Here is a 13,947-nt window from a genome sequence, read left to right as displayed (position 1 = left end):
AATATTTACTAGGTTGGTGATTATCGGTGTAAACTGAACTTCATAGTGTTTACCGAGTTTCTTAGTGCAAACCGAGTTATCCAGTGCTTACCGAGTTTGCAGGCTGACCGAGCTATACAATGTCAACCAAGTGATTCAATTTATACCGAGCTCGCAGTGATAGTGTTGACCGAGCTATACAGTGTCAAGCAAGTGATTTAGTTTATATGCCAAGTTTCGTAGTGTTCACCAAGTTACCAGTGCAAACCGAGTTCAGAACACTTAGAAGTGATTAGTATGAACCGAGCTTCTACATCCACCGAGTGCATGACGATGTCGAGCGTTGACAATAGTTGCCGAGTGTTAGAACCTCACTAAGTTTGTCTTCAAAACCCGAGTACCAGCAATTGGGCCGATCTTGTGTATTTTGGTGAAACTTGTATTGTAGCCGACTTTGATGAATTGTAAATTGGATTGGTATATATATGTAATGTACTATATCACATCCGAAGTATGAAATGTAATATTAAGAAAACACACTAAGAGCAGAAGTGCAAAGTAAAAGGCTACAAGCAGTATAAGGAGCAACATAGATTTATCTATCACAAGAAGGTGATCATTACACTCCAAAGGAATCTCATTCAACAAATCAAGGTTACAGATTAGAGATCAGCCATTGGTTCATCCTAATAGGTGGAACAATCAAATCCTTTCACAAGGTAGACTTAACAGTTGTTAAGTTTATAATTGCGATATCATATTGATCTGAGAGAGTGTAGACCGCACCATAATCTTCTCCCTTTACTACCAGTTTAGGCATTATATACTTAGTAGTTCCTGAAATGATAGGCGACGATTCTTGAGAAGATATCAATGTTTAAACACTAACATAACAACTTTGTTAGTTAACGTTTGGTTTGTCTAGATTGGTCACCGATTTCGAGAAGCATGGTATGGGCCGACCTAGAGAGGGACATGCCCTTTGGTCTTGGTATTAAAGGAAGGTATTATTGTAGTTTGAGGACACACAATAATCACAAGTCTGCTCCCTCAAGCAATAATACCTTTACAAATATATTGCAGATATAAATCAAATTCATATAAGAGTTAAAGTTGATAGCTCCTCCTACCTTTAGAACATTAAGAAGATTATCTTCAGCAAGTTAAAGGATATTATAGTAGTCTAAGATTTATTATAGAATCTGTAGAGACTTTACATGGTATTAGAGCTCTAGTAGTTGAACCTAGGCTCTTCAAATTTAAGTAATCAGACCTTAAACATATCTAGCACCTTTCTCCCACCTTCAGTGACATACACAATCAGACCCAAGGACAAGTTTGATTGGAAAGAACACTTCGATGCCTGGAAATTCAGGATCATGATGATTCTTGAAGAAAATGAAGTAAAACATTTTGTTGATAAAGCATCCAAACAATCTCTAGTTGAACCTCATAAATCTTTCTAGAGCAGAGGAAATAATAAAGCCATTCAAATCATATTAGATGGAGTAAAAAATGATATCGTACCCATACTTACAAAACATCAACCAACATTTGATATGATGAATGCATTACTAAATGCATTTGAGGTCAACAATGCAACAAGAGTTCTTGTACTGAAAAGGCAACTAAATCACATACAAATAAAGACAGGAGAGTCAATGAATTCTTACTTCCTAAGGGTTGCAGACATTAGAGATGAACTGTCAAGTATAAGAACCATTATTAGTGACACAAAATTAACACTAATGGCTGAATGGATTACCAGATTCGTGGGAAGCTTTTGCACAAGGAATAAGTGCCAGAGATAAACTTCTTGATTTCAACAAACTTAAGGGGGATTGTCTTCAAGAAGAATCCAAAAAATTAAAGAAAGGAGGGAAACTGAAATTTCTTAGTACAAACTTCTATAAGGGTAAGAAGAAGCATTTCAAGAAGAAAAAGGGAAATCAAAAGAATGGCAAACCCAAGAAAGATCTATCAAAGATAAAGTGTTTCAAATGTGAAAAGTTTGGACACTACAGATCTAATTGTCTTGAAAATTCTAAACAACAAGCAAATTTTACAAATTTTACTAGGGAAGAAGATGCCTATGATCCTGAGAATCGTGTATTGTATTCATCACTATCAAATGAAATCTCAAGTAAAGCATGGGTAATTGATAGTGGGTCTTCTAGACATATAACAGGATACAAAGAAGCGCTAAACTCTATATCAGAAAAAGGTTAATGGTGAAGTTACCATTGGTGATAATTCAACACATTTCGTTGAAAGAATTGGAAACTGCACTTTGAAACTAAAATCAGGAAACTCTCTTCTTCTCAAAGGTGTACTCTATGTACTAGGAATAAAAAGAAATCTAATCTAAATTACAACACTTGAAGATGGCGGGCATAACATTGCATTCATGGATGGTAAAGTAATAACCTAGGCAAAGAACTCCTCAATCAAGAAAGTGAAGTTGATTGGTTAGAGAAAAGGATATTTGTATGGATTGAATTCAGAATCTAGTTGACCTATTCAAGCCTTAATTCACGAAGTTGTAGACATAAATGAAATATGACACATAAGATTAGGGCATCTAAATTTCAAAACCTTATCAACTATGGAGAAGATGGTTATTGGTCTACTTAAACTAAATAAAGACCACTCAAGCATATGCAAAGGGTGTGCAATGGGTAAGAGCACCAAAAGTTCATTTCATGATAGCACTAGAAAAACAAATAATGTTTTCGAATTACTTCATTCAGATTTATGTGGACCTATGTTTGTTCCTTCTCTTGAAGGATTTTGGTACTATATTTTGTTCATAGATGAGTTCTCTAGGAAAACATAGATTTACTTCTTAAAGTGCAAAGAGTCGAAAGAAATCCTAAAGAGATTTGAAGAATTCAAAACGTTAACTGAAAACTTATCAGGACATAATATTAAAACTCTTAGAACTGATGATGGAGGAGAATACACCTCAAATTTTTTTAAAAGGTTTTGTAAAGAAACAAGGATTAAGAGGGAGTACACCGTTCTTTATAATCTAGAACAAAACGGGGTAGCAAAAAGAAATAATAGAGCAATTATAGAAGTTGCTAGAGCTATGATATTCGATCAAAATCTAGAATATTATTTTTGGGCAGAAACCTCTTTTATTGCTGTCTATGTTCAAAATCGAAGCCCTCAGTCTTACCTTAGAGATAAAACTCTTGAAGAAGTCTTTACTAAGGTTAAACCCAATATAAGTCATCTTAGGATTTTTGGGTGGCCTATATATATCCATGTTCCAAAAGAAAAGAGAACCAAGTTAGAACCCTCTGGGAGGAAAGGCATTTTTGTAGGGTATAGTGAAACATCTAAGGCATATAGGATTTTCATACTTGGACAGAAAAATATTGAACTTAATAGGGATGTAATTGTTGAAGAAGATCTAGCATTCAAAAGAGCCCTAAGTTCTGAAGAACCTTCTCCTTTACCTAGTTCTGAAAGGAATAGTGAGTCTAAGTCTCAGAGGGAGAGAAGAAATTGAAGATGAAATTCAAAATCTAAATATTGGAGAAACTCAAAATTCAAAGAAAACACCACTTTGTGTCATTAAAACAGTCGAGGAAGCACAAGACTTTGCTGCACCTTTTGGAACAGTCAGAGAAAGCAAAAGACCTAAATTTTTTTCTAGTTATACAATAAACACGAATGATTTGTCCAAAACAAAACCAACCAATCCTTCAGATGCTATTAAGCATACAGCCTGGAAAGAAGCTATGACAAAAGAATACCAATCTATTATGAAAAAATGATGTTTGGGAAATTGTTCCAAGACCCAAAGGAAAATCTGTTGTTTATTCCAAGTGGATATTTAAAATAAAGCATGCTACTGAGGGTAGTATTGAGAAATATAAAGCTAGATTTGTAGCCAGAGGATTCTCTCTGAAAGAAGGGATTAATTATGAAGAAACTTTTGCTCTTGTCGCCAGATATACCTCTGTAAGAGGAATGCTAGCAATTGCAACATCGAAGGGACAGAAAGTACATTAGATGGATGTAGAAACAACATTCCTAAATGGAAAGATTGCAAAAGAAGTATATTTGGAGCAACTTGAAGAATTTGAAACTCATGATCCTAACTTTTTTGTTTACAGGCTCAGGAAAGTTCTCTATGGGCGTAAACAAGCTCCAAGGGCTTGGTATGAAAGAATTGATAAGTATCTCACCGGCTTAGGATTTTTCAAGTATGAAGCTGATCCAAATTTATATTATAAAAGAGATAAAGATGATATGATAATTTTGATACTATATGTTGATAATTTACTAATAACAGGTGATGATCATCTTATAGATCAATGCAAGAAAGATCTAATTAGAGAATTCGAGATGAAAGACTGGGGACTCCTTCATTACTTTCTAGGGTTGGAAGTACGACATAATTTTGACAGTATCATACTTAATCAAGGGAAGTATACATTAGATATTTTGAAGAAATTTGGAATGTGGGATTGCAAGTCTATGTCTTCTCCAATGGAGACTAATCTACATAAACTTAAAGAAGTAGCAGTAGAATCACCTTCCATAGATTCTACTCTCTATAGACAGATGATTGGGTCCCTTATGTACTTAGTAAATACAAGACTTGATATTTGCTATGCTGTTAATGCTTTAAGCTAGTTTATGTGTGAGCTAAAAGAGATTCACCTAGTTGCAGTTAAACACATTATGAGATACTTACAAGGCACTCTTAATTTTGGACTCAAATGTGAGAAAGTTGATTTAGATTTGCATGGATTCAGTGACTTAGATTGGGGTGGAAGTGTTAAAGACAAAAAGTACTTCAGGATGTTTCAGTTTAGGATCAACAATGATATCTTAGAGATGTAGAAAGCAATCCTTAGGAGCTCAAAGCTCTACAAAAGCCAAATAAATTGCAGCAACAATGGCCTCCCGAGAAGCAATTTGGCTAAGGAAGTTACTTGTGGGATTATTTGGGCAAGCCATGAATCCTACGATTATTCATTGTGATAATCAGAGTTCCATCAAGCTTTCGGTGAATCCAATTTTTCATGATAGGTCCAAGCATATTGAAATTCCTTACCATTATGTAAGAGATATGGTAAACAAGAATACTGTAAAATTAGAATACATTTGCAATGCAGATCAGACAACAGACATACTTACCAAACCTCTATCTAGAGTGAAGATAGATCACTTCAAGAGAAGACTTGGTATGGTTGAATTGTAATTCATTTGTATTTTTTAAATTATAATAAAATAATTTTATTTGTCAGGCTGTTGACTGTTATGGGCTCCACCATTTATATTCATTATTTAAGAGGTAACGATCTCTGAGATAAAGAATACTTGTATAAAAGACATTATGAGAGATGACAATCCCTCAGATAATGTATTGAACAATAGAGAACTACTGTTAGATCTAGGTGAGTTCAAGATCATGTGTGAAATAAACATTTCTATGCCTATTTATCACAACTTGGATAAAGGAAGAAATCATTCTTAAGTCTTTATCCTATGTTCTGGTAGATCTTAAACTCAAGATCAAGTTGTGATATAGGATTACCAGTTCCTATGAGTCACAACCTAGATAAATGAAGAATCTAATCATCCTTTAGATTTATTCTGTGTATTGCATTACATGCAATACTGACATCACTAGTATAAGTGATAAGTCATATTACAAGATGGTTATATGACTCAGTATCATGTGTTCCATGATGCCATTTGCTCAGGAAGATTCAGATAGATATAGAGTATCAATCTATGCTTATTCATTGTAATTGATGTTGCTAGATATGTTACCTCTCAGTATAACTATCGAGTTAAGAGGGAGTGTTAAGTTTATAACTGCAATATCATACTGATCTGAGAGAGTGTAGACCGCACCATAATCTTCTCCCTTTACTACCGGTTTAGGCATTATATACTTAGCAGTTCTTGAAATGAGAGGCGGTGATTCTTGATAAGATATCAATGTTTAAACACTAACATAACAACTTTGTTAGTTAACATTTGGCTTGTCTAGATTGGTCACTGGTTTCTAGAAGCATGGTATGGGCCGACCTAGAGGGGGACATGTCCCTTTGAGGGACACGCTCATTGATCTTGGTATTAAAGGAAGGTATTATTGTAGTTTGAGGACACACAATAATCACAAATTTGTTCCCTCAAGCAATAATACCTATACAAATATATTGCAGATATAAGTCAAATTTAGATCAGAGCTAAAGTTGATAACTCCTCCTACCTATAGAACATTAAGAAGATTATCTTCAACAAATTAAAGGATATTATAGAAGTCGGAGATTTATTACAGAATTTGCAGAAACGTTACAACAGTCTTTTGTAAATCTCTTTACCGAGTGCATACTTCATTGTGTGTTTGTAAATCCTTTTGCAAGGTGGACCTAGTAGTTGTTATTGCTCCTAACAGGGCAGATCATTAGAAGTGATCATTGTAAGCCTTAACAGGCCAACTTTATACTGCAGTACTAAAGCTTGTGGGTATCATCCCCACCCCAGTTTTACTTTCTATTTGGAAGGTTTCTGGGTCATCATATCTTGTGTCAAAGTGTTATGAATGTTTTAATGCTTTCATTTTTCATGCAATTAGATCAGAGTACAAATAAAGGATTAATTGGTGAATTAAGATTGAGTTTTATTGGTTAATGATTCACCCCTCTTGTCTCAGTAAGGTAGACTATCTTATATTTCCAACAATTGGTATCAGAGCTTTGTGTTTCTCAGAGAAAAAGTTAAACAACATGAACAAAGATCAAAGACAATGGAGGTATTCAGACTTGATAAGGCTATTGACAATGAAAAGCTAGATTTGGAATTGGCTATTGGGCAACTTAAGAAAGAAAAGGAGCATCTCACTCAATCCCTAAAAAGAAGAAAATATCTTGCAGTACAGATGAATGACAAACTCTACATTGAAGAAAGAATTGAAGATATCCATTTAGAAAGTAATTCAGCTGAAGCTAATGAGGCAATCAAAGAACTATTAGAAAAAAATGGTAACCTTCAAGAAGAAGTTAGAAAGCTGAAAAGAGCACAGGAGATTCAGTCAATAAGATTGTGTAAAATCATGGAAGAGAAAAATAAGATAAAAGAAGAAATAGAAGGAAAGAACAATGAAATTCAGCATCTATCCCTTCAACAAGCAGACTTCATTGATCAACGTACTAATGCAAATGAAGAAATCATGAATCTAAGATCAGAAAATGAAAGATTGCAGAATGATCTAAACACTGGGAAACAAACTAATGAGAGGATGATGAAATCTCAAGCAGACATGAATCAATTGAATGAGCAAAGCCAATATAGATAGAAAGGCAAAGCAGGAATTGGATATATAGAAGAAGGTGAATAATCCAAGCAAGGAGCTCAAAAGAATAAAAAACATGGGCACAAATCTTCTAAATGCAAAACAAAGATATTGAACCCAACAAAATAGATTGTAAAAGCTATATTTGGTTGCGACTACAACACTTGGTGCAGATGTCACTACTGTGGAGAATTTGGACACATTGGAATAAACTGTGTGAAACATCACAAGAGGACAAGAGACACCACTAGAAGATGTTTCATTTGTACAGACCTTGGACACCTTGCCAAGAACTGTATGAACACCGGAATAATTGAAGATGAAAAGATGGCCAAGGTTGACAACATCAGAAACCAGATGAGACAACAATGGATTCCGAAATCTTTTGAGAATGCAAGTCTGAGAAATGAAGCACATGTCACTCAAGAATTGGGTGACTCAAGCATTTCTACTTGATCTCCCACAAGGATAACTGGAACTAAGATTCTGAAGCAGATATCTTACATTAGTTCCAGTCAGCTAGAAGGAAAGATCCATATCAGCATTCAAGATGCAAAGGGATCATCGAGTGTCTAAAGAAATTCTAGAACTTACTGAGCTAGGTCGGGTTGCAAGACCTTGCCAAGCAAGGTCGGGAGTAACGAAGTCATTGTGTGGACATCGATTCATTGATGACCCTGCCGAGCAATTAATTCAAACTGAGTGGAAGACAGTCCGTCATTGAGCAAGCAAACATACCAAGCATTTATGACGATTGGTAAATGAAATTTGTTAAAAAGGGTGAAATCGAATTCATTCATCACTGTGAATTTTCAAGAGCTTATGCAAAGAGAGATTTCTGTGCATCCAAGTGATTTGTGCAAATTGTTATTGAGGTTTTCCGTGTTTTTCATGAACCCTACCGAGCATGGCATCGTCCAGCAGCAAAACCAAGAAAGGATCCGAGATGTTAGTTCGAGGAGTTGAGTGGAAAGCACTGGACTTGAAGTTGAGTCCGACAATTGCGGAAACACTTGATCCTATCGGAGCTTAGTCATAGATTCCACCTAAGGTACTTCTAGTTAATGATATTCGCTCAGATTCCACCCAAGGAACTTATTGGGGAGTCACGTAATTCGCATTGCAAACACCCTGACAATGTCTTGTTGTGTTGACCCTATCGGTCTCGTTGGCATTATGAAGGGTGATTGGTATTATAAATACTTTACACACCAAAATGTTGTCATTGATTGGCAACCGGTCAAGTGAAGTATACCATCTCACAAGTATTGATAGATTCCTCACCAGTCAACATAAGAGACGAGGCTGAGATGAAAACTGTTACAGTTAGCATGATGAGTCAACTATATCACAAGGAAAAAGCAGACATGGCAAGCATTGCTATGGGATTAGCATTCTGACCTAGACCTATAGCAAATTGGCAGGGCTACCAATCTAGACCATATGACGTAGGTGTCATGGGTTGTTCGTGAACTACTCAGTAGCACAATTCAAATTTTGAATTCGTTGGTTTGAGTGGGGTATTTTTGTAGGTTTTGACAACCAAAATATAAGGTTATGCATTTCATTAAAGGCGATGAGAGAAGTGTGTGCGTGTGTTAATAGAGTGTGGTGCAAGTGTATACGCTGAATAAGATTGAAAGAAGAGGAGAATGAGAGAATGAAGAACGAGTGTTGTTGAATAGAGGAAAGGAATGGAAGGCAATATCATCCCAAAGCAACTTTGTGTGCTGCAGACAGGGGCAAGTAGAGAAAGGTAGTTGTGATACAGAAGCTATCACAGTGATCACCCAAGCGGCAAGAGAAAATTGAGGTTTCTTCTAGATATACACTGGAGATCAATTAGGCAAGGTGCGACATATAGTCTAGGTCATATTTGATTGCTTTCTAACCATTGTAATCATTTTGTAAGCTCTTAACCGAGCATGCTTCAGTAAGAAAGCATACGATAAATCCTCTAACAAGGTGCCTCTTAGGAGTGCTAAAATCTTGTAACCATGTAGTCTTAATAGGGTGATTGTAATCCTAACAGGTTGCAGACATTCTTAAACATATGTGTTCTGAGGAGGAACAAGTTGTATCTCTTTTCTGGACAACCTTTTATTTGCAGTAAAAGGCTAGTGGGTACATTATCACCACCGTGGTTTTCATCCTCTCATCGAGGGTTTCTATGTATAAATCTGTGTCCATTGATGAGTGCTTTTATGTGTGAGTTTAGTTACTTCTACTTTACTGCATTTATAGTAGTGGTTGTTGTTTACTGTATTTGAAACGGTTAGGAGGATAACTGGTTTTGGAGTCGGTATTGATTGACCCCTCCTCTCAGTACCAGTTGGGACCAACGCGTAGGGAATCTTCTTCAGTGTTGTAGAAATAAATCTTCGATTTGTGCTAGTTAATACACTGAATCAAGACTCAACTATACATATCTAATACCCATTTGATAAATCTTTCTTCTCTTATTTAAGCCTCACCCATTAGAAATGTGTTTTCAACAAACGCAGGGTTCGTGCCTCTAGCTATTTCCACATCTAAATCCGTCTCCTAGTGATCATTTGTCCAAGAACTTTTGTCATCAAGATAAAGAGGAAAAACAAAATTGGATCCCTAGATGCAAACCTTGTGAGGTAGAAAGAATCCTTGAGGACTTTTTTGACGCCCAATATTCAGATGTCGTTCCCTTAATCCAATTCACTACCCATCTGTAAATCCAAATTTCTGCAAAACACTATACAAGAAGCCTCACTCCACTCTATCATATACTTTTCGGATGTGCAATTTTAGGAACATGTTTCTCATCCAATTGGATTACTTCATGGGTAATGATGATACTATCTAGTATAGATCTATTAGGTGAAGAACCTCTTTGCTTTAGGGAAATCAATTTGCAAGAATTCATCTCAACCTATTGGCAGCCATTTTAGAGATTATTTTGTAAATATTATTGGACAAGGAAATAGGGCAGAAGTCCTCAGAAAACCTTTCCTTCTTTGGAATCAAAGGCACTAGGGTGTTGATATAATCTCTGAGCACAACTTCATTAGATCGTGATTCTCTCACAATACCAAGAAGATCCTTCTTAAGGACTACCTAAAACTTGTGATAGAAGGAGGCCTGAAACCCATTTGGGTCAGGTGCCTTGTCACCATCAAGAGAAAAAGCCACCTCCTTAAGCTCTTTCATCTATATGGGATCAAGTAGCATTCTATTTTCCTCCCCTGCAACAAGGTTGGAAACGTTCAAAGCCTCCTCCACATCTGCTTGTTGCATGTTGTCGTTGACTTGCCAAATATTTTAAGAAGATAAAAAACATCTTTAATTTCTTCCAAATCACCCGAAATCATCCCATTAGATAGCCTCAAGGATGAGATCTTGTTAATTGATCTCCAAACCTTAACTGAGTAGTGGAAAAAATTGGTATTAGGATCAACCTCCCTAAGCCAATTCTCCCTCAATTTCTATTTTCGATATACCTCTTCCCTGAATAGAATCTCGCTATATTGCTGTTTTATATCCCTTTTGTAGTAATGAGAACCATGACGATTCACACGATTCGATTAAAGCTTGGCGATTTTTTGTGAATCAGTGAATCAAATCGATGATTTCTTGGCATGAATCACCATGAATTAGGTGGAAAGATCGGGCAGCCCAATAGGGCAACTTAAAAAACATTTAAAAAAAAAATACAACTTATTTAATGTTTTTTTTTTTTTCACAATTCTCTTTCTTACAACTCTAAAAGGCCTTCTATTTGTTGAGTATGACAAAAAGAGAGGAAAATTGAGAGATAGACTTGAGCTAGAGCTAGAGCAGATAGACTTGTCTTTTCGTTTTTTTTACAGAGAGACATATGATTTATGGATTTTCATCTTACATACATTTATGATTTGACAACATTTATAATTCTATATATCTATGTTGTGACTCATTATGATCCTATGATTTCTATTTACTTAAGCTAAAATTTATATTTTACATATGTGATGGATTTAACATTTATGTTCCTTGTTTATGTATGTTAGATTCTATTTGATGATATCATAGTGTGTTTAATTTATATTCAATAAAGGGTGCATGAAATAAGTTCTAAATTGCTAAAATCTCTAAATTTCAAGGGTTTTTAAATTTGCCAATTCATAGCCAATTCAATTCTGATTCATGTCCGATTCACGATTCGATTCGGCTTTGCTGATTCCGATCAAATTTCGATTTTTGTTACTTTGATCCCTCGTAGTTAAGAAACTAGTCTCATCCATCGCATTGCTGATGACTTTGTAATTCAAAGCCTCAAGGCGGTCCTCCAAAATCCTTTCTTTTGCAAAATGTCTTTGAAATGCTCCCAACTGCAAATTTTTAAGTTCTGTTTGGTGAAATGTAGCTTTTTGAAGAATTGAAAACTCCCTGTGCTGTCAATCCTTGGAGCATTCCGCTACCAATCAGCAACCATTTTATGAAATGCCACCTCTCTGAATTTTTCATTTCGAAGGGACACCGAATAGGAACCCAATCCTTCTGTTACACCAAGGCAATTGGGAAATGGTCTGAACCTGTGGCAGGAGTAATATCAGCTTCAAAAATAATTGGAATGGTATGCCGATCCCCTACAAGGAAGAACCGATCAAGCTTTTCCACAATATTAGAAAAGCTGAGGCACGTATTAGTCCATGTAAACTTTCCATTTTTAGTTTTTACCTATCATAATCCATTATTCGTGACAGAGTTCTAAAAGTAAGTTTGCATCCTGCCAATCGTTCCTTTCCCACCTCTTTTCTCTGCCAACTCTAACGTTGCATTAAAATTACCATACATAATTGCTGTTCCGAGTCAAGCCTATCCAAAGCCTCAACAATATTGTTCCAAACTGCTGCCTTGTCATCAGATTTTGTTGGGCCATACACGTTGAACAAATAAACTGAAATTTGTAAATGAAGTAAATTCACCCTAACTAATTGCCAATTCTTACATTGAAAAATACCATCTACCTTCACATTCCCAGATTCCAGAGAATGCCTAAACCTCTTGAAGCACCATTCAAATCCACAAACAGCTTGACCATCTTTGTTGAATACCTAAGAACCTTGTTGCGTCTTTGTAAGATAATTTAATCTCCTATAGACAAACTAATTTGATTTCTGTAAATTACATCTGATCTCATTTGATCAAAACACCTTTTGATTAGACAATGCTTATCAAGGACTTTGCAGCCCCTAACATTTTACGTAAGGAACTTCATGGCTGCCCATGAGAGAACAAGTCTCTCCCAGAACCAAGCTTTCTCTAACCCATTTTGTTCCCAACATCTTCCAAAAGATGCTATTTGTTTTTTCTATTCCTTGATCTTTAACTTGTAGTTTTTGGCTTTTTGATTTTTATCTTGGTAATGGTGATAAATCTTCTCTTTTATTCCTTCCCCATCAGTTATTCCCAATTTTTCATCAGAACTATCTTGAGGCAAACACCATCAAACGCCTCCACCAATGTGTCCTTGTCATTTGATTCATTACGAATGGGAGACTGTCAATATCTTTGAAGACCTCCAAGTATGAGTTGACTTTTGATCCAGTTGTAGGTTGCTCTAAGGATGGAGCAACAGACTCCCCTATCTGAAGAATATTTAGTTTACAATCACTTAATGTCTTCTGCAAATCCTCATCCAAAATATTATCAGTATTGGGCTTAAAAAGGGGAAGCATTATTCCCTTTTCACTATCCTAACTTCCACATGGCAGGCAAGGTGGGAAGGTTCCCCTCATTTGCGATTATCAATGAGATTTGAACAAGAGGTTCTAAAGCAATCATTTGCTCCCCTGGTTGCGGTTGTTTCTTCCTTGGCATGAAAGAATCCATTGGCTCAATTAGAGCCCTCATGAACTCTCCTTGCAGGTCCGCAACTATCCTATGTGCACTGCTCATTTTCTCAATCTTCTCCAATTGGCATCGCGTTCTCAATTCTTGACCCGAGTCCATTATAGGAACACAAACTAGTTGTGGTTAATGCACATCTTCTACATTCACTGTCATTGATGTCCCAATTCCATCATTTTGGGTTTTTGTGCGCTTTGCTAGTCTCACCTCAGACATATTACTCTTCATCTTTCCCTTTATTGTCTGCAAGGCATTCCTTAGCCATGTGTCTCCATTCCTTGCATTTGCTAGAATTTTCCACTGTTTCTTCTACTTCGATTTCTTGCCATCACTAGCCTTCACTTGTCTTGATCTCTATGGCATGAAGAAGGGGTGGATGGGGTCACCAAGAAATGCATATTCGAGCATACATGTTGAAATAAGCCTTTTCTATTGTCTCATTAGCTTTGATAAAAGTCCCCAACTTACCACGTACAAATTTTATAATCTCTTCATTCCAATACTTGTGAGGGAGATAGTATAGTCTAATCCAAATGGGCACCTCTTCAATGGAAACCTGTTTAGGGTTAAAGCTTGGAACCGAGCCCTTGATGGAAAAACCTATCCGGCCCATCATAAAGCATTCGTTATTCATGATCCACTGTTTTCCCCTAGCATTAGTGGTGATGACAAGCAAAAAACCATATGGGAGAGTTTTAACTGAGAACTGCTTACCCTAGTTGTCGTCAATCTACTTACGGATGCAAGGATACATTGGCCAGCCTCCACCATATTCCATG

The 13,947-nt window shown here is 36.2% G+C and overlaps 1 protein-coding gene across 2 annotated transcripts in view; it reads left to right on the top strand.

Moving 5' to 3' along the window:
• The window catches only part of LOC149555106 (DEA(D/H)-box RNA helicase family protein), a 144,845-nt gene that overhangs the window by 92,963 nt on the left and 37,935 nt on the right, over positions 1-13,947 (top strand). The gene's annotated exons all lie outside the window — the stretch shown is intronic.

This window comes from Cupressus sempervirens, chromosome 5, assembly GCF_028749045.1.
Source record: "Cupressus sempervirens isolate cs-2001-9-10 chromosome 5, ASM2874904v1, whole genome shotgun sequence".
NCBI lineage: Eukaryota > Viridiplantae > Streptophyta > Pinopsida > Cupressales > Cupressaceae > Cupressus > Cupressus sempervirens.
Note: the sequence above shows the minus strand (reverse complement) of the source record. Positions and strands in the feature narration are given on the sequence as shown.